The sequence below is a fragment of the Scyliorhinus canicula genome, chromosome 13, assembly GCF_902713615.1.
Source record: "Scyliorhinus canicula chromosome 13, sScyCan1.1, whole genome shotgun sequence".
NCBI lineage: Eukaryota > Metazoa > Chordata > Chondrichthyes > Carcharhiniformes > Scyliorhinidae > Scyliorhinus > Scyliorhinus canicula.
The window spans coordinates 156,898,225-156,920,301 of NC_052158.1; the positions used below are offsets into that span (position 1 = coordinate 156,898,225).

General features: G+C 55.3%; 1 protein-coding gene across 4 annotated transcripts in view; it reads left to right on the forward strand.

Annotated features, from left to right (window-relative positions):
* The window catches only part of LOC119976532 (phospholipase D1-like), a 196,672-nt gene that overhangs the window by 45,982 nt on the left and 128,613 nt on the right, over positions 1–22,077 (forward strand). For 2 of the 4 annotated variants that reach the window (XM_038817091.1, XM_038817095.1), the window contains exon 1: positions 1,380–1,601. The exons of the other annotated variants lie outside the window; for them this stretch is intronic. The gene's annotated coding sequence lies outside the window, so the exon portion shown is untranslated. Of the gene's footprint in view, positions 1–1,379; positions 1,602–22,077 lie in introns of those variants that run through there. 4 annotated transcript variants of the gene reach the window in all.

Below are 22,077 nucleotides of genomic sequence, written 5' to 3' on the forward strand. Positions count from 1 at the left end.
TAAAAGACCTTTCCCCACCATCTTGGGAGGCATGGTAGCACAGTGGTTAGCACTGTGGCTTCACAGCGCCAGGGTCCCGGGTTCGATTCCCAGCTCAGGTCACTGTCTGTGCGGAGTCTGCACGTTCTCCCCGTGTCTGCGTGGGTTTCCTCCGGGCGCTCCGGTTTCCTCCCACAAGTCCCGAAAGACGTGCTGTTAGGTGAATTGGACATTCTGAATTCTCCCTCTGTGTACCTGAACAGGTGCCAGAATGTGGCGACTAGGGGTTTTCACAGTAACTTCATTGCAGTGTTAATGTCAGCCTACTTGTGACACTAATAAAGATTATTTTTATTATAGCGCTTTTAAGACGGTAAAACAGCCAACCCAAGGGGCTTCACGGGAAAGCCATCAAGCAACGTTAATGGAGGGGAGAGAGGTAGTGAGGCGGAGAGATCTATGGAGGGAATTCCAGAGTTTGGCAAGGCAGATATTGACAAGGCCGCCAACAGTGGAGTGATTATAATCAGGGATGTTCAAGAGACGAGGATTGGAGGAGTGCGAGGATCTCGGAGAGTTGTGGGGTTGGAGCGATAGGGAGGGGTTTGAAAACAAGGACGATCATTTTTTAAATTGAGGAGGCACGGTGCAGCTCAAGAAGCACGAGGGTGATGGTTGAACACGATTGGAATTCATACTGGGTACGATGGCCCACTCCTGCTCCACATGCCCGCGTGGTATCGCTGCAATTCAGTGTTATCCCTTTCTCCTGGTGCAGTATTCCGGCATTCCTTGGAAAAATCTGAATGCCGGGAAGGCTGGCTCGTACTCGAGCAGGCCAAGATGTTCACCGTGACAGAGTTGAGAGTTGCCAGGTGCTGCTCCTTCCTTAACCTGCTTCCTGAAGTGGCAAGACTAACTCTTTCCAACAGAGGGCAGTAGATCCAAACTCTCCCCGCCCCCCAGCCTCTGAGCTGGCCAACTTCACTGATGAGCGAATAGTTTTTCTCACATGAATTAAACTTCCTTCTTTCCATTACAATTCAGCGAATTGTGAAAACCTCATTTAAATTTAAAATGACACCCTGAGCGAGGAGCAGTTGCCAAGGAGCGCCGTGTGATTCATTCTGCCCCAACTGTTACCCTTTTGCAATAACTCATGTTGTCTGTGGCAACTCCCACACAAGGTAGGATCTTGTGGCTGTTCTCCCACAGGATTTAAATCATTCACCCCCCCCCTGAATAAAACTCAAAGTGGGCAGGAGGGCAGCCTCTGTGCTTAAACTGGGTTCCAATTTTTAACCCAGGCGCCAAAAAGGCAGGAGGGGAAAGAGTTATTGCTGTTCTCCAGCTGGGTTTGGCTTTGAGGTGGGAGGGTCCATCTGCAAGCCTTGCCTCTCTGCGAGTCTGTGTCCGCCAGTGTGGGTGAGGCTCCAAGTTTAGCGTGCTGCTGCACTGCAGATCCTTGCTGAAGTTAGGAGCTACACAGCAGCTCGCCTGCTTCGAAGGTGGAAATCCTCCAGTTCACAACAGGAACTTCAGCTCCCCTGCACTCTGCTCGCTTTCTGTTCAGCCCGACGATTCGAATAGCCACGATGGAGTCAAGGGTTCAATTGTCAGAGGTTAGTGTTAACGTTGCTCTCTGCTGCGCTCCCCAGCTCTCTCTCGCAAGGCTGACTGAGGAGTTTATTTACTGCATTAGGAAGCTGCCATGCAGTTCAGGAGGCTGTGCATCTATTGGACATCTATTTTAAACTTTCTGTCACAGCTGCAGCTACTGGGGTTTCTGGCCATTTTCGAACCTGATCCGGTTCCTGGACCCTTACTGCTTCTGAAGATATCTTGCGATTCCTCTAAAGCATTCGCAGATCAAAACACCAACTTTCGATTAGGGAGCATTTTCACTAAACGTTGCACCCACTGTCCCCATCAAACACTCCCAGGACAGGTACAGCACGGGGTTAGATACAGAGTAAAGCTCCCTCTATACTGTCCCCATCAAACATTCCAGGACAGGTACAGCACGGGGTTAGATACAGAGTAAAGCTCCCTCTACACTGTCCCCATCAAACACTCCCAGGACAGGTACAGCACGGGGTTAGATACACAGTAAAGCTCCCTCTACACTGTCCCCATCAAACATTCCCAGGACAGGTACAGCACGGGGTTTGATACAGAGTAAAGCTCCCTCTACACTGTCCCCATCAAACACTCCCAGGACAGGTACAGCATGGGGTTAGATACAGAGTAAAGCTCCCTCTACACTGTCCCCATCAAACACTCCCAGGACAGGTACAGCACGGGGTTAGATACAGAGTAAAGCTCCCTTTACACTGTCCCCATCAAACACTCCCAGGACAGGTACAGCACGGGGTTAGATATAGAGTAAAGCTCCCTCTACACTGTCCCCATCAAACACTCCCAGGACAGGTACAGCACGGGGTTAGATACAGAGTAAAGCTCCCTCTACACTGTCCCCATCAAACACTCCCAGGACAGGTATAGCACGGGGTTAGATACAGAGTAAAGCTCCCTCTACACTGTCCCCATCAAACACTCCCAGGACAGGTACAGCACGGGGTTAGATACAGAGTAAAGCTCCCTCTACACTGTCCCCATCAATCACTGCCAGGACAGGTACAGCATGGGGTTAGATACAGAGTAAAGCTCCCTCTCCACTGTCCCCATCAAACACTCCCAGGACAGGTACAGCACGGGGTTAGATACAGAGTAAAGCTCCCTCTACACTGTCCCCATCAATCACTGCCAGGACAGGTACAGCATGGGGTTAGATACTCCCAGGAGTATAATGTGGGATTGCTGCCCTCTGAGATTGGTGTCAAAGTCCCATCGACACTATTTCACCGAAGAGCAGGAACGTTCTGTTGGCCATTTCCCTTCGCCAACATCACTAAGTACAGAATAATGGAAGCTGAGGAGGTCCTGATTGAGGTGGCAAAGAATGGATAGATAGGAAGGAACGTTCCTCCTTAGTAAAGGGGTCAATAATGAGAAGACATAAAATCATAGAATCTACGGTACGTCGACAGACTCTTCAGCCCAAACTGGTCCACACAGGGTGCCACACAGGGTGCCACACAAAAGGTTGCTGCATAAGATAAAGATGCATGGCGTTACGGGTAAAGTAGTAGCATGGATAGAGGATTGGTCAATTAATAGAAAGCAAAGAGTGGGGATTAATGGGTGTTTTCTCTGGTTGGCAATCAGTAGCTAGTGGTGTCCCTCAGGGATCCGTGTTGGGCCCACAATTGTTCACAATTTACATAGATGATTTGGAGTTGGGGACCAAGGGCAATGTGTCCAAGTTTGCAGACAACACTAAGATGTGCGGTAAAGCGAAAAGTGCAGAGGATACTGGAAGTCTGCATAGTTTAAGTGAATGGGCTAGGGTCTGGCAGATGGAAAACAATGTTGACAAATGTGAGGTTATCCATTTTGGTAGGAATAACAGCAAAAGGGATTATTATTTAAATGATAAAATATTAAAACATGCTGCTGTGCAGAGGGACCTGGGTGTGCTGGTGCATGAGTCGCAAAAAGTTGGTTTGCAGATGCAACAGGCGATTAAGAAGGTGAATGGAGTTTTGTCCTTCACTGCTAGAGGGATGGAGTTCAAGACTAGGGAGGTTATGCTGCAATTGTATAAGGTGTTAGTGAAGTCACACCTGGAGTATTGTGTTCAGTTTTGGTCTCCTTACCTGAGAAAGGACGTAGAGCTGAGTCCACAAAAGATCAGCCATGATCTCATTGAATGGCGGAGCAGGCTCGAAGGGCCAGATGGCCTACTCCTGCTCCTAGTTCTTATGTTCTTATGTTATCTAAGCTAACCCCATTTACCTGCATTTGGCCCATATCCCTCTACAACTTTCCTATCCATGTATCTGTCCAAATGCCCTTTAAATGTTGTCAATGTCCCCGCCTCATTCCACATACGTCCCACCCTCTGTGTAAAAAATGTTGCTCCTCAGGTTCCCATGAATTCTCTCCCCATTTAACTGAAACCCATACCCTCGAGTTCTTGATTCCCCAACCCTGGGAACAATCTAAATGCCTTCACCCTCTCCATGCCTCTCATGATTTTATCCACCTCTATAAGATTACCCCTCAGTCTCCTACACTCCAAAGAAAAAAGTCCCAGTCTGTCCAATCTCTCCCTGTAACTCAGTCCCTCGGGTCCTGGCAACTTCCTTGTAAATCTCTTCTGCCCTCTCTCCAGTTTAATAACATCTTTCCTCTAGCAAGGCGACCCAAAAGTGAACACAATAGTCCAGGAGAGGCCTCACCAACATCCTGTACAACTGCAGCTTAATTCCCAACTTCGATACTCACTGCCCTGACTGATGAAGGCCAGCATGCCAAAAGCCTTCTTCACTGCCCGATCTACCTGTGACTCCAACTTTAGAGAACCGTGCAGCTGAACTCCAAGGTCCCTCTGTTCCACGATACTCCCCAAGGTCCTACCATTCACTGTGAAAGTCCTGCCTTGATTTGACTTTCCAGAATGCAACACCTCATACTTATCGGTATTGAACTCCATTTGCCATATCTCGGCCCACCACCCCAGCTGATCAAGACCCTGGTGCAATTTTTGTTCACAATACCTACAATACCACTTATTTTAGCGCCATCTGCAAATGTTCTGATTATGCCTTGTATAGTCTCATCCAAATCGTTGATCTAGATAACAAACACTCAGCACTGATCCCTGAGGCACACCTCTAGTCACAGGCCTCCAGTCTGATAAGCGTTCTTCCACAATTATCCTCTGCTTCCTACCATCAAGCCTATTGTATATCAGGGCGGCACGGTGGTGTACTGGTTAGCACTGCTGCCTCCTGGCGCTGAGGTCCCAGGTTCGATCCTGGCCCCGGGTCACTGTCCATGTGGAGTTTGCACATTCTCCCCGTGTTTGTGTGGGCCTCACCCCCACAGCCCAAAGATGTGCAGGGTAGGCGGAATGGCCACGCTAAATTGCCCCTTAATTGGAAATAAAAATAATTGGATACTCTAAAAAAAAAAATTTCAAGCCAATTGTATATCCAATTTTCCAGCTCTTCCTGGATTCCATGTGATCTAACCTTCCAGAGCAGCCTACCATATGGAACTTTATCAAAGGCCTTACTGAAGACCATATAGACTATGTCTACCGCCCTTCCTCGTCACTTCAGCAAAGAACTCTAACAAATTTGCAAGGCATGATCTCCCATGCACAAAGCTGTGCTGACTACTCCTAATCAAACATAGATTTAATGTAAGGGGCGGGAGACTTGAGGTATTTGAGGTAAAACCTTTTCACCGGGAGAGTGGTGGGAATCTGGGACTCACTGCCAGAAAGGGTGATAGAGGCGGAACTCTCAACATTTAACACACATTTAGATGAACACTTCAAACACCACAGCAGGCAAGGCTACGGACTAAGTGCTGGAAAATGGGTTGGAATAGATAGGTGCTTGATGGCTGGCACAGACGCAATGGGCCGAAGGGCCTCTTTCTGTGCTGCAATGGACTCTATGGGCGCGATTCCCCCATGCCGCGCCGTATGGGAGAATCGCCGTTCGCACCATTTATTCCTGCGACGCCTGTCCGACGCGGTAGGCGATTCTCCGAGGAGCAGAGAATCGGCACCATTTGGGCCGGCGTGTTTGGCGCAGCGCTGGTCGCGGGCCGCTGTCCGCAGCTGGGTTGCCGATTCTCTGGCCTTTGTGGGCCGAGTGGCCGTGTGGAAACGGCAGAGACCTGCCGGTGCGTTCACACCTGGTCGCTGCCGGCGGGAACTCTGCGCGAAGGGTCGGGGGGGCGGCCTGTGGCGGGTGGGGGAGGGGGGGCTCCTTCACCGGGGGGGGGGGGGGGGGGGGAGCCTCCGATGGGGGCTGGCCCGCGATCGGGGTTCACCAATCGGCGGGTCGAAGTCTCCCCCCCCCCCGGCCTACTTTGTTGCGCTTCCGGCCCCAGAATCCCCGTGCCATGAAGCTTCGGGGCCGGACCGCTCCGTGAGTCTACCGCGCATGTGCCGCTTGGCGACTGTGCAACCGTGGGTTGGTGCCACTCCCAGTCTGCGCCAGGATGTAAGGCTGGAGCGGCGTGAATCCATCCAGTGCTGTGCTGACCCCCTGTGGGGGCCAGAATCGCTACTGCCCGTGCCCGTTTTGCACACTTAGTCCTGAGATCAGTGAATCGCGTCCCCTGAGTCTAGATAAATGAACTGAGAAAATATCTAATTTCCAGTCACTGCTGATTGGCTGTTCCAACGAGGGGGCCATCGATACAAGATTAACTGTATACTCAATGGTAGAAACATCTTCACACAGAGAATGTGGCAAGACTGTGGACGACATTTCCAGGGTTACCAGGAGAGGCAGAAACCTCCAAGATTGCGTTTGATAAAGTTTCCCATGGCAGGAATCGCATGGGGTCCAGGGTGTACTAGCTAGAGGGAAAAGGGAACACAAAGATAAGATGTTAGGGTGGGGTGAAGTAGGGTGGAAGGAGGTTAATGTGGGGCATAATCAGAATCTTTATTATTGTCGCAAGTAGGCTTACGTTAACACAGCAATGAAGTTACTGTGAAAAGCCCCTAGTCGCCACATTCCGGCGCCTGTTTGGGTACACAGGGAGAATTCAGAATGTCCAATTCACCCAACAGCACGTCTTTCGGGACTTGTGGGAGGAAACCGGAGCACCCGGAGGAAACTCACGCAGACACGGGGGAGAACGTGCAGACTCCGCACAGACAGTGACCCCAGCCAGGGATCGAACCTGGGACCCTGGCGCTGTGAAGCGACAGTGCTAACCACTGTGTCACCATGCTGCCCATGTAACCACCTACATGGCCTGTTCTTGTGCTATAAACTCAATGTGACTCGATTGTATTGGTATGAATGAAAAGGGGGTGGACAACTTACAGGGAACAACACAGGTAAATGTGATTAGCGTCATTTGTTCATGTGGAGAGTACAGGAAGGCACAGACTGGATGGGTGAATGGCCCGTTTCCATGTTGTAACTCGGATTTTTCGCTGAGCATGTTTTGTCGCACTTTGGCCTGGTAAGGTTCATTGGCCGAGCGAACAGTTACTGGACGTCACGCAGTCTGTGTGTCGCACTATGGCTCCGAACACGAGGTAGGTTTCTCCGTGTCCCCAAATCTTAGCTAACTGTGAGGCGGACAACATTGACTAAACTGACTGTGAGCAGAGCCGTTTGTGATCGAGTGATCTCTGCTTTCTTTCTGATCTTGGTGTTGATTTGTTAATTCTTTCATTGTCAACACTGGAGGATCTTCTTTCCGATCTTTTCTTTCAGAGTGGCGGTTGTTTGCTTCACTGATGGCCAGGGCAAACCAAAGTATTTCAAAAGGTTTATTATTTTTTTAAAGCAAGAAATTCACAAGAAGGTACAAATAGAAACACTGACCACAATAGTGGTGTCCCACGCGCCTGCCGTCCTTGTTCAGGGTTGTGGCTTTAGAAGCTGATTTTGAAGGAGTTTTGGTGAGTTGCTGTAGTGCATACTGTAGATGGTACACACGGCTGCTACTGTGCGTCGGTGGTGGTGGCAGTGAACTAACCAGTGAGCAGGTCATATTAGAGTTGGTAAGTGTCATGTGACAGGATTAATTAATGGGCTCAGAGTGTAGGCACCCCGAGCTAGCAGCGACCACAATATGACTGACTTTTGCATCCAGTTCGGAAGGGAAAGGGTGAGTCGAGGACTAGTATTTGAAACTTAAATAAGGGCATAAAAGCTGAGCTCGCTGAAGTGAACTGGGATACTAGGTCAGGAGAGACAAATAGAGAAGCAATGATACACATCAAAGGGGTTCTTTCAGAATACTCAGAATGAGTCTATTACTGCTGGAGAGGAAAAGTTCTAAGGGGACGACCAACCATCCGTGGTTAGTTGAAGAAGTTAAGAAAAGCATCAAACTTCAATGAATTGTAGGTCAGGTGATTGGCCAGAATATAAAGAACAGCAGAGAATGATTAAAACGCGAATTAGGAGAAACACATTCTAATAATACTCTCACAAGGGTGGCACATTTGTTAGTAATGTTGCTTCACAACGCCAGGGTCCCAGGTTCGCACCTTAACAGAGGTAACAGACCTTTCCCCACCATCTTGGGAGGCATGGTAGCATAGTGGTTAGCACTGTGGCTTCACAGCGCCAGGGTCCCGGGTTCGATTCCCAGCTCAGGTCACTGTCTGTGCGGAGTCTGTGCGTTCTCCCCGTGTCTGCGTGGGTTTCCTCCGGGCGCTCCAGTTTCCTCCCACAAGTCCCGAAAGACGTGCTGTTAGGTGAATCGGACATTCTGAATTCTCCCTCTGTGTACCTGAACAGGCACCGGAATGTGGCGCTAGGGGGTTTTCACAGTAACTTAATTGCGGTGTTAATGTAAGCCTACTTGTGACACAAGTCCAGAAAGACGTGCTGTTAGGTGAATTGGACAGACTGAATTCTCCCCCGAACAGGCGCCGGAATGTGGCGACTAGGGGATTTTCACAGAAACTTCATTACCGTGTTTATGTAAGCCAACTTGTGACAGTAATAAAGATTATTATTAATGTCCCAAGTAGGCTTACATTGACACTGCAATGAAGTTACTGTGCAAAGCCCCTAGTCGCCACATTCCAGCACCTGTTCGGGTACACAGGGAGAATTCAGAATGCCCAAATGATCTAACAGCACATCTTTCGGGACTTGTGGGAGGAAACCGGAGCACCCGGAGGAAACCCACGCAGACACGGGGAGAACGTGCAGACTCCGCAGTGACCCAAGCCAGGAATCGAACCCAGGACCCTGATAATAATGAAATGATGGATGAAATAAACAAATATTTTGCCTCTGTCTTCACCATAGCGAATACAAAAGTTATTCCAGCAATTGCTGTAAATCAGGAGGTGACAGGGAGAGGGGAACTTGCTGAAATGACAATCACCAGGGAAGCTGCCCAGAGCAGCTACCCAGACCCCAGAGCAGCTGCCCAGACCCCAGAGCAGCTGCCCAGACCCCAGAGCAGCTGCCCAGACCCCAGAGCAGCTGCCCAGACCCCAGAGCAGCTGCCCAGACCCCAGAGCAGCTACCCAGACCCCAGAGCAGCTGCCCAGACCCCAGAGCAGCTGCCCAGACCCCAGAGCAGCTGCCCAGACCCCAGAGCAGCTGCCCAGACCCCAGAGCAGCTGCCCAGACCCCAGAGCAGCTGCCCAGACCCCAGAGCAGGTCTTGGGGTCCTGATGGACATCTTACATCTTGTGCACGGAAGCTGCTCTGATTCCACAAGAAAATGTGCTGGGGGTGAGAACCCTCTCTTTTGAGGGGTTCAAAATGAACCAAGAGACTGGATGTTTGCAAAACTAGTTTGACCTGTCCAAAGACCTCTTTCTTTCTGACGCTCTCTCCAGTACCACCTCTGGCGCTTCTTGAGAAATGGGTGCCAACATTGTAGAAAGATTAGGAATTAAATCTTTCATCATAATTCACCATTTTAAAAAAAGAATTAAATTCTGATATTGTTTGGGGGCAGGGCTTTCTTAACTGCCTCTATCTTCTCCATCGGATGCAGCCCTTGGCTGTCAACACAAAACCCTAAATTTGCCACCTTTTGAGTTTGGAACGCACATTTTTCCCTTTCCCTATTTTTGCCGCCCGGCCATCCTTCTGGACCCACTCCAGCCAACCTTTACCCGAACTTCACAACCAACTTTTTTGCTTACCTTTTGATGGAACCATCAATTCACCAGACACGTGTTTCCGATGTGAATCTAGGCTTTAATCGACTTACTTCAGAGCCAGCCTGTTACCTGTCGATGAACTCGTAGTGAACTCAGGCTGACTCTGGACAAGGGTGTTTATACAGCTGCACTAGGGGGAGGAGTCGTGGGCGGAGCCAAGGGTGGAGCCCAGTACAAGTTCCTGAGTGCTCCCAGCGCTACTCCCCCTAGTGGTAGGATAGCGCTACTGCGCTTACAAAGACAGTGTGAATTATCATATATACATCTATATTATATTCACCACACCTTTAATGTGACAGGTGAGCCTGCTTGGTCCTGACGGTCCCACTTGCTTCGTCATTCAATGTTGCATTTCTGCTGAGGGCTTCAACTAATGATTTAAGCTCTCGCTGCGACCTTTGAAGAAAACAATCAAGATACTTGTCCTTGAATTTGCCACAGACTTCAAATGCCTTTGAAGTTCTGAGGATTTTAATCTTTCATTTGCCAGTACTTACCCGCACATGGGCTTTGCATCCTGATTTGCATTGGCACAATTAATGAAGCCATACCTCAAGAAATCATCTTTATGCTGCTTTGTTCCTGATTTCAGCTTCTCCTTAATGGATTGTTCATCAGAGGCCCTGGAGCTCACTCCAGCACTGTTTTGTCTTGCCGTGGACTCTCCTGAGAAGCTCTCAACGGCAGATTCAGCTGCGAGATCCTGGCCTGTATGTGTCTCTGGCCCTCTCTTCCTTCTCACAAATTGATCCATCTTCAGTTCTTCACACACTCCTGTTGCTTGCTTGCTGGAAGCTACAAATTCCACGGCCAAAGCACAGATCGCGTCAGTGTAGGTGCTGGCCTCTCTGCTGCCACTACTGGTGGGAAGACTCTGCTGTTTTGAAAATAAATTTGGTCCTGGGACAGCGCGCTGACGTTAGGACGAGACGGCAATGGGACAGCGTGCTGACGTCAGGAGGAGACGGTACTGGGACAGCGCGGTGACGTCAGGAGGAGACGGTACTGGGAGAGCGCACTAACGTCAGGAGGAGACGGTACTGGGACAGCGCACTGACATCAGGAGGAGACGGTACTGGGGCAGCGCACTGACATCAGGAGGAGACGGTACTGGGACAGCGCGGTGACGTCAGGAGGAGACGGGACTGGGACAGCGCGGTGACGTCAGGAGGAGACGGTACTGGGACAGCGCTGACGTCAGGAGGAGACGGTACTAGGACAGCGCGGTGACGTCAGGAGGAGACGGTACTGGGACAGCGCGCTGACGTCAGGAGGAGATTATTTGGTCAGCGTGCTGATGTCAGGAGGAGACGGTACTGGGACAGCGCGCTGACGTCAGGAGGAGGCGGTACTGGGACAGCGCGCTGACGTCAGGAGGAGACGGTACTGGGACAGCGTGCTGACGTCAGGAGGAGGCGGTACTGGGACAGCGCGCTGACGTCAGGAGGAGATGGTACTGGGACAGCGCACTGACATCAGGAGGAGACGGTACTGGGACAGCGCGGTGACGTCAGGAGGAGACGGTACTGGGACAGCGCACTGACGTCAGGAGGAGATTATTTGGTCAGCGTGCTGATGTCGGGAGGAGACGGTACTGGGACAGCGCGCTGACGTCAGGAGGAGACGGTACTGGGACAGCGCGCTGACGTCAGGAGGAGACGGTACTGGGACAGCGCACTGACGTCAGGAGGAGACGGTACTGGGACAGCGCACTGACGTCAGGAGGAGACGGTACTGGGACAGCGCGCTGACGTCAGGAGGAGACGGTACTGGGACAGCGCGCTGACGTCAGGAGGAGACGGTACTGGGCTGCGCGCTGACGTCAGGAGGAGACGGCAATGGGACAGCGTGCTGACGTCAGGAGGAGACGGTACTGGGACAGCGCGCTGACGTCAGGAGGAGACGGTACTGGGACAGCGCGCTGACGTCAGGAGGAGACGGTACTGGGCTGCGCGCTGACGTCAGAAGGAGACGGTACTGGGACAGCGCACTGACGTCAGGAGGAGACGGTACTGGGACAGCGCACTGATGTCAGGAGGAGACGGTACTGGGACAGCGCACTGACGTCAGGAGGAGACGGTACTGGGACAGCGCACTGACGTCAGGAGGAGACGGTACTGGGACAGTGTGCTGACGTCAGGGCGAGACGGTACTGGGACAGCGCGCTGACGTCAGGGGGAGACGGCAATGGGACAGCGCACTGACGTCAGGAGGAGACGGTACTGGGACAGCGCGCTGACGTCAGGAGGAGACGGCAATGGGACAGCGCACTGACGTCAGGAGGAGACGGTACTGGGACAGCGCGCTGACGTCAGGAGGAGACGGTACTGGGACAGCGCGCTGACGTCAGGGGGAGACGGCACTGGGACAGCGCACTGACGTCAGGAGGAGACGGTACTGGGACAGCGCGCTGACGTCAGGAGGAGACGGCAATGGGACAGCGCACTGACGTCAGGAGGAGACGGCAATGGGACAGCGCACTGACGTCAGGAGGAGACGGTACTGGGACAGCGCGCTGACGTCAGGAGGAGACGGTACTGGGACAGCGCGCTGACGTCAGGAGGAGACGGTACTGGGACAGCGCACTGACGTCAGGAGGAGACGGTACTGGGACTGCGCGCTGACGTCAGGAGGAGACGGTACTGGGGACAGCGCGCTGACGTCAGGTGGAGACGGTACTGGGACAGGGCGCTGACGTCAGGAGGAGACGGTACTGGGACAGCGCGCTGACGTCAGGAGGAGACGGTACTGGGACAGCGCGCTGACGTCAGGAGGAGACGGTACTGGGACAGCGCGCTGACGTCAGGAGGAGACGGTACTGGGACAGCGCACTGACATCAGGAGGAGACGGCACTGGGACAGCGTGCTGACGTCAGGAGGAGACGGTACTGGGACAGCGCGCTGACGTCAGGAGGTGACGGTACTGGGACAGCGCACTGACGTCAGGAGGAGACGGTACTGGGACAGCGCGCTGACGTCAGGAGGAGACGGTACTGGGACAGCGCACTGACGTCAGGAGGAGACGGTACTGGGACAGCGCGCTGACGTCAGGAGGAGACGGTACTGGGGACAGCGCGCTGACGTCAGGAGGAGACGGCAATGGGACAGCGCGCTGACGTCAGGAGGAGACGGTACTGAGACAGCGCACTGACGTCAGGAGGAGACGGTACTGGGGCAGCGCGCTGACGTCAGGAGGAGACGGTACTGGGACAGCGCGCTGACGTCAGGAGGAGACGGTACTGGGACAGCGCACTGACGTCAGGAGGAGACGGTACTGGGACAGCGCGCTGACGTCAGGAGGAGACGGTACTGGGACAGCGCACTGACGTCAGGAGGAGACGGTACTGGGACAGCGTGCTGACGTCAGGAGGAGACGGTACTGGGACAGCGCACTGACGTCAGGAGGAGACGGCAATGGGACAGCGCACTGATGTCAGGAGGAGACGGTACTGGGACAGCGCGCTGACGTCAGGAGGAGACGGTACTGGGACAGGGCGCTGACGTCAGGAGGAGACGGTACTGGGACAGCGCACTGACGTCAGGAGGAGACGGTACTGGGACAGCGCGCTGACGTCAGGAGGAGACGGTACTGGGACAGCGCGCTGACGTCAGGAGGAGACGGTACTGGGACAGCGCACTGACGTCAGGAGGAGACGGTACTGGGACAGCGCGCTGACGTCAGGAGGAGACGGTACTGGGGCAGCGCGCTGACGTCAGGAGGAGACGGTACTGGGACAGCGCACTGACGTCAGGAGGAGACGGTACTGGGACAGCGCGCTGACGTCAGGAGGAGACGGTACTGGGACAGCGCGCTGACGTCAGGAGGGTGACGGTACTGGGACAGCGCACTGACGTCAGGAGGAGACGGTACTGGGACAGCGTGCTGATGTCAGGAGGAGACGGTACTGGGACAGCGTGCTGATGTCAGGAGGAGACGGTACTGGGACAGCGCACTGACGTCAGGAGGAGACGGTACTGGGACAGCGCACTGACGTCAGGAGGAGACGGTACTGGGACAGCGCGCTGACGTCAGGAGGAGACGGTACTGGGACAGCGCACTGACGTCAGGAGGAGACGGTACTGGGACAGCGCGCTGACGTCAGGAGGAGACGGTACTGGGACAGCGTGCTGATGTCAGGAGGAGACGGTACTGGGACAGCGCACTGACGTCAGGAGGAGACGGTACTGGGACAGCGCGCTGACGTCAGGAGGAGACGGTACTGGGACAGCGCACTGACGTCAGGAGGGGGTGGTACTGGGACAGCGCACTGACGTCAGGAGGAGACGGTACTGGGACAGCGCGCTGACGTCAGGAGGAGACGGTACTGGGACAGCGCGCTGACGTCAGGGGGAGACGGCAATGGGACAGCGCGCTGACGTCAGGGGGAGACGGTACTGGGACAGCGCGCTGACGTCAGGGGGAGACGGCAATGGGACAGCGGACTGACGTCAGGAGGAGACGGTACTGGGACAGCGCGCTGGCGTCAGGAGGAGACGGTACTGGGACAGCGCGCTGACGTCAGGAGGAGGCGGTACTGGGACAGCGTGCTGACGTCAGGAGGAGGCGGTACTGGGACAGCGCGCTGGCGTCAGGAGGAGACGGTACTGGGACAGGCGCTGACGTCAGGAGGAGACGGTACTGGGACAGCGCACTGACGTCAGGAGGAGACGGTACTGGGGCAGCGCGCTGACATCAGGAGGAGACGGTACTGGGACAGCGTGCTGACGTCAGGAGGAGACGGTACTGGGACAGCGCGCTGACGTCAGGAGGAGACGGCAATGGGACAGCGCACTGACGTCAGGAGGAGACGGTACTGGGACAGCGCGCTGACGTCAGGACGAGACGGTACTGGGACAGGGCGCTGACGTCAGGAGGAGGCGGTACTGGGACAGTGTGCTGACGTCAGGAGGAGACGGTACTGGGACAGCGCGCTGACGTCAGGAGGAGGCGGTACTGGGACAGCGCGCTGGCGTCAGGAGGAGACGGTACTGGGACAGCGCGCTGACGTCAGGAGGAGACGGTACTGGGACAGCGCACTGACGTCAGGAGGAGACGGTACTGGGACAGCGCGCTGACGTCAGGAGGAGACGGCAATGGGACAGCGTACTGACGTCAGGAGGGGGCGGTACTGGGACAGCGCGCTGACGTCAGGAGGAGATGGTACTGGGACAGCGCGCTGACGTCAGGAGGAGATGGTACTGGGACAGCGCGCTGACGTCAGGAGGAGACGGCACTGGGACAGCGTACTGACGTCAGGAGGGGGCGGTACTGGGACAGCGCGCTGACGTCAGGAGGAGATGGTACTGGGACAGCGCGCTGACGTCAGGAGGAGACGGTACTGGGACAGCGCACTGACGTCAGGAGGAGACGGTACTGGGACAGCGCGCTGACGTCAGGAGGAGACGGTACTGGGACAGCGCGCTGATGTCAGGAGGAGACGGTACTGGGACAGCGCGCTGACGTCAGGAGGAGACGGTACTGGGACAGCGCGCTGACGTCAGGAGGAGACGGTACTGGGACAGCGCGCTGACGTCAGGAGGAGACGGTACTGGGACAGCGTGCTGACGTCAGGAGGAGACGGCATTGGGACAGCGCGCTGACGTCAGGAGGAGACGGTACTGGGACAGCGCGCTGACGTCAGGAGGAGACGGTACTGGGACAGCGCGCTGACGTCAGGAGGAGACGGTACTGGGACAGCGCGCTGACGTCAGGAGGAGGCGGTACTGGGGCAGCGCACTGATGTCAGGAGGAGACGGTACTGGGACAGCGCACTGATGTCAGGAGGAGACGGTACTGGGACAGCGCGGTGACGTCAGGAGGAGACGGTACTGGGACAGCGCGCTGACGTCAGGAGGCGACGGTACTGGGACAGCGCGCTGACGTCAGGAGGCGACGGTACTGGGACAGCGCGCTGACGTCAGGAGGCGACGGTACTGGGACAGCGCGCTGATGTCAGGAGGAGACGGTACTGGGACAGCGCGCTGACGTCAGGAGGAGACGGTACTGGGACAGCGCGCTGACGTCAGGAGGAGACGGTACTGGGACAGCGCGCTGACGTCAGGAGGAGACGGTACTGGGACAGCGCGCTGACGTCAGGAGGAGACGGTACTGGGACAGCGCGCTGATGTCAGGAGGAGACGGTACTGGGACAGCGCGCTGACGTCAGGAGGAGACGGTGCTGGACAGCGCGCTGACATCAGGAGGAGACGGTATTGGGACAGCGCACTGACGTCAGGAGGAGACGGTACTGGGACAGCGCGCTGACGTCAGGTGAAGATGGTACTGGGACAGCGCTGACGTCAGGAGGAGACGGTACTGGGACAGCGCGCTGACGTCAGGAGGTGACGGTACTGGGACAGCGCACTGACGTCAGGTGAAGACGGTACTGGGACAGCGTGCTGACGTCAGGAGGAGACGGTACTGGGCTGCGCGCTGACGTCAGGAGGAGACGGTACTGTGACAGCACGTTGACGTCAGGAGGAGACGGTACTGGGACAGCGCGCTGACGTCAGGAGGAGACGGTACTGGGACAGCGCTGACGTCAGGAGGAGGCGGTACTGGGACAGCGCGCTGACGTCAGGAGGAGACGGTACTGGGACAGCGCGCTGACGTCAGGAGGAGACGGTACTGGGACAGCGCGCTGACGTTAGGAGGAGACGGTACTGGGACAGCGCTGACGTCAGGAGGAGGCGGTACTGGGACAGCGCGCTGACGTCAGGAGGAGACGGTACTGGGACAGCGCGCTGACGTCAGGAGGAGACGGTACTGGGACAGCGCGCTGACGTCAGGAGGAGACGGTACTGGGACAGCGTGGTGACGTCAGGAGGAGACGGTACTGGGACAGCGCGCTGACGTCAGGAGGAGACGGTACTGGGACAGCGCGCTGACGTCAGGAGGAGACGGTACTGAGACAGCGTGCTGACGTCAGGAGGAGACGGTACTGGGACAGCGCGCTGACGTCAGGAGGAGACGGTACTGGGACAGCGTGCTGACGTCAGGAGGAGACGGTACTGGGCTGCGCGCTGACGTCAGGAGGAGACGGTACTGGGACAGTGTGGTGACGTCAGGAGGAGACGGTACTGGGCTGCGCGCTGACGTCAGGAGGAGACGGTACTGGGACAGTGTGGTGACGTCAGGAGGAGACGGTACTGGGACAGCGCGCTGACGTCAGGAGGAGACGGTACTGGGACAGCGCGCTGACGTCAGGAGGAGATGGTACTGGGACAGCGCGCTGACGTCAGGAGGAGACGGTACTGGGACAGCGTGCTGACGCCAGGAGGAGACGGTACTGGGACAGCGCGCTGACGTCAGGAGGAGACGGTACTGGGACAGCGCGCTGACGTCAGGAGGAGACGGTACTGGGACTGCGCGCTGACGTCAGGAGGAGACGGTACTGGGACAGCGCGCTGACGTCAGGAGGAGACGGTACTGGGACAGCGCACTGACGTCAGGGGGAAACAGTCTGTCCCGCTGGGCTGTGTGCTTGGGCAGTGCTGGATCGCCCTGAGGGGGCATGAATGCAGACAGCAGTCTCTTTTTTTTTTAGACAGTACATGGTGCCCCATGAGTTTTATTTGTGAAGACTGATAACTTATAATACCCCATTATAGTCTCATGATTGCCGACGTTTCAAACATTCACAGATTTCACAAGCTGGTGTGTAAATTCCGCAGGACCTGCTTCGGAGGAGAAACACACACAGTATTTTTTGTGATTGCTGCTGGTTCCTTATTCTCGGATCTCAGTTTGAAGAATAAGCAAATTGTTGCAATCCCTGTCTCTGTAGCTGCACATCATTCCTCCTCACTGTGATGGTGTCAGCATTGAAGTACTTGTTCAAGCCAGTGAACTGGTGCTGATGGCAGCATGCAGACCCGCCATTCTCACCCCCCACACAAACTTCCATCAGCCTCTCTCCGTGTCCCCCACACAAACCTCCCTCGGCCTCTCCGTGTCCCTCACACTAACCTCCCTCAGCCTCTCTCTGTGTCCCTCACACTAACCTCCCTCAGCCTCTCTCCGTGTCCCTCACACTAACCTCCCTCAGCCTCTCTCTGTGTCCCTCACACTAACCTCCCTCAGCCTCTCTCAGTGTCCCTCACACTAACCTCCCTCAGCCTCTCAGTGTCCCTCACACTAACCTCCCTCAGCCTCTCTCCGTGTCCCTCACACTAACCTCCCTCGGCCTCTCCGTGTCCCTCACACTAACCTCCCTCAGCCTCTCAGTGTCCCTCACACTAACCTCCCTCGGCCTCTCCGTGTCCCTCACACTAACCTCCCTCAGCCTCTCTCAGTGTCCCTCACACTAACCTCCCTCGGCCTCTCTCTGTGTCTCTCACACTAACCTCCCTCAGCCTCTCTCCGTGTCCCTCACACTAACCTCCCTCAGCCTCACTCCGTGTCCCTCACACTAACCTCCCTCAGCCTCTCTCTGTGTCGCTCACACAAACCTCCCTCGGCCTCTCCGTGTCCCCCACACAAACCTCCCTCGGCCTCTCTCTCTGTGTCCCTCACACTAACCTCCCTCAGACTCTCAGTGTCCCTCACACAAACCTCCCTCAGCCTCTCTGTGTCCCTCACACTAACCTACCTCGGCCTCTCCGTGTCCCTCACAATAACCTCCCTCGGCCTCTCTCCGTGTCCCTCACACTAACCTCCGTCGGCCTCTCTCCGTGTCCCTCACACTAACCTCCCTCGGCCTCTCTCCGTGTCCCTCACACTAACCTCCCTCGGCCTCTCTCCGTGTCCCTCACACTAACCTCCCTCAGCCTCTCCGTGTCCCTCACACTAACCTCCCTCGGCCTCTCTCCGTGTCCCTCACACTAACCTCCCTCGGCCTCTCTCTCCGTGTCCCTCACACTAACCTCCCTCAGCCTCTCTGTGTCCCTCACGCTAACCTCCCTCAGCCTCTCTCCGTGTCCCTCACCACTAACCTCCCTCGGCCTCTCCATGTCCCTCACACTAACCTCCCTCGGCCTCTCTCCGTGTCCCTCACAATAACCTCCCTCGGCCTCTCTCCGTGTCCCTCACACTAACCTCCCTCGGCCTCTCTCCGTGTCCCTCACACTAACCTCCCTCAGCCTCTCTCCAGTGTCCCTCACACTAACCTCCCTCGGCCTCTCTCCGTGTCCCTCACACTAACCTCCCTCAGCCTCTCTGTGTCCCTCAGACTAACCTCCCTCGGCCTCTCTCCGTGTCCCTCACACTAACCTCCCTCAGCCTCTCTCCGTGTCCCTCACACTAACCTCCCTCGGCCTCTCTCCGTGTCCCTCATACTAACCTCCCTCAGCCTCTCTCTCAGTGTCCCTCACACAAACCTCCCTCAGCCTCTCTGTGTCCCTCACACTAACCTACCTCGGCCTCTCCGTGTCCCTCACGCTAACCTCCCTCGGCCTCTCTCCGTGTCCCTCACACTAACCTCCCTCAGCCTCTCTCCGTGTCCCTCACACTAACCTCCCTCGGCCTCTCTCCGTGTCCCTCATACTAACCTCCCTCAGCCTCTCTCTCTGTGTCCCTCACACTAACCTCCCTCAGCCTCTCAGTGTCCCTCACACTAACCTCCCTCGGCCTCTCTCCGTGTCCCTCACACTAACCTCCCTCGGCCTCTCTCCGTGTCCCTCACACTAACCTCCCTCAGCCTCTCTCTCTGTGTCCCTCACACTAACCTCCCTCAGACTCTCTCCGTGTCCCTCACAATAACCTCCCTCGGCCTCTCTCCGTGTCCCTCACACTAACCTCCGTCGGCCTCTCTCCGTGTCCCTCACACTAACCTCCCTCGGCCTCTCTCCGTGTCCCTCACACTAACCTCCCTCAGCCTCTCCGTGTCCCTCACACTAACCTCCCTCGGCCTCTCTCCGTGTCCCTCACACTAACCTCCCTCGGCCTCTCTCCGTGTCCCTCACACTAACCTCCCTCAGCCTCTCAGTGTCCCTCACGCTAACCTCCCTCAGCCTCTCTCCGTGTCCCTCACACTAACCTCCCTCGGCCTCTCCATGTCCCTCACACTAACCTCCCTCGGCCTCTCTCCGTGTCCCTCACAATAACCTCCCTCGGCCTCTCCGTGTCCCTCACACTAACCTCCCTCGGCCTCTCTCCGTGTCCCTCACACTAACCTCCCTCAGCCTCTCTCCGTGTCCCTCACACTAACCTCCCTCGGCCTCTCTCCGTGTCCCTCACACTAACCTCCCTCAGCCTCTCTGTGTCCCTCAGACTAACCTCCCTCGGCCTCTCTCCGTGTCCCTCACACTAACCTCCCTCAGCCTCTCTCCGTGTCTCTCACACTAACCTCCCTCGGCCTCTCTCCGTGTCCCTCACAGGCCCCGAGCTCCAACAGCCTCACCACCGGAAGTACGGCCCACCCCCCTCTTGCCCCCCCCCTCTTGCCCCCCCCCTTGCTCCCCCCTCTTGCCACCCCCCCCTTGCCCCCCCCTCTTCTTCCCCCCCTCTTCCCCCCTCTTGCCCCCCCCTCTTGCCCCCCCCTTGCCCCCCCCTCTTGCCCCCCCCTCTTGCCCCCCCCCTCTTGCCCCCCTCCCTCTTGCCCCCCCCCTCATCCTATTAGTCAGCTGAACAATGAGGCGCCGATGAGACGTCAGGAATGCTAATCACCGATTCGATAATCTGGATGCCAATCGGTTGGAACAAGGCCGAATGCTGCTCACCGCGGCAGCCGGCATGCCCAAGCTAAAAGCCGGTCGTGGCTGTTGGGCACTTCCCTGCGGTCGGGAGCAATGCGGCCGATCGCTCTGTGACCCTCCAGACACCCGCCCACTACCCACCCACAGGTTGCGACCCTGAGTTTGAAAATCCCCGGTCTAGAGAGACACCCCTCTTGGGAAGGTCCTGTAATAAACGTTTCATCATGTGTAGGGCCGATGAGAGTTTGAAGGGTTACCGTGTATACTCTAGCTGCTTCATCTAATTCTAATTGTTGATACGCATGGCTCATATCAAGTTTAGTGTAAGTTAAACCTCCTGCTAATATGGCGTGTAAATCTTCAATCCTTAGTATTGGGTATCCGTCCAATTTTGCCACCTGATTTGCGGATAATTTATAGTCTCCGCTGTTGTATCTTCTGAGTAACAGTGCAAAATAAATAGATTGCAGATACACATGGGTTGAAAGCAACATTAACAACGGTTTATTAAATAGTGCAGGTTAAGTGGATTGGTCATGGTAAATTGTCGCTTAGTGCTCAAAGGTTAGGTGGGGTTATGGGTTTATGGGCCTAGGTAAGATGCTCTTTCAGAGGGTCGGTGCAGACTCAATGGGCTGAATGGCCTCCTTCCGCATCGTAGGGATTGTATGAGGTCTTCACTGTACAAAGGTTAGTACTAGACTAAGGGCGAAAGCCCGCGAAGTAGCCAACGATGTCACAGATGTCACCTGACATGGTTCTTAAAGAGACATTGCCCACAACTACAATAACCCACATGTACAACACCCACATATCCTAATGGTCCCATCGGGCTTAACCACAATGAGTGCTGCCCACTCTGAAACTATACAGGTTCGAATCTGCTTAATTCTTTTAACCGCTTGCGTTCAGACTTAACTTTCTATAATAATAATAATCTTAATTGCCACAAGTAGGCTGACGTTAACACTGCAATGAAGTTACGATGAAAATTCCCAAGCTGCCACATTCCGGCACTCCCACAACCCAAAGATGTGCCGGGTCGGTGGATTGGCCACGTTTATTGAAAAAATGAATTGGGTACCTAAAACCTTCTGCACTTCCGAGATCCGTATTCCCCCTATTCACATCCTTGTCGTGTATTGGTCATGAATGCAAACCCGAACTCACGTTGTTCGGCCATTTGAGGCGCAGCGTGAATGTCGCTGTGGTCTTCCCCAGGAGCTCTCGCTGCGTTAATATCGATGGCATGGGGTGGTCATTTACCTCGACCGATTCCACAAGCACCTCAAAGGTTTTGGAGTCGGGGGGCTTCTGGGGAAGTCAGACACCTAATCGGGTTATAGGTCGGGGCCCCGCAGGCTGTTAATAGGCTTACACATCGCTTTGTTTCACCCCCCCCCCCCCCCCCCCCCCCCCCCCCCGCGGCAATTTTATTGGCCTGAAAGAAATGGATTAGGCGTTCGACATATAGCGCCCACTGCTCCCTGTTAGGATCGAATGTCTCAAGTTTTGCCGAGAACGGGGCATTTTGACACTCACAGATTACTGAACGAGGTTGCTTCAAAGAAAAAAGGTTTCCACACAAGCTCTACTCTCCTGATTTCTGTAGCAGTAGAGATTCATCCTCGTCGCCAAATGTGGTATCTTGAAAGAGTGGCAACCATCAAGTAAATCGACGGATAAACGGTTCATTAAGATAAATAACTATTTAC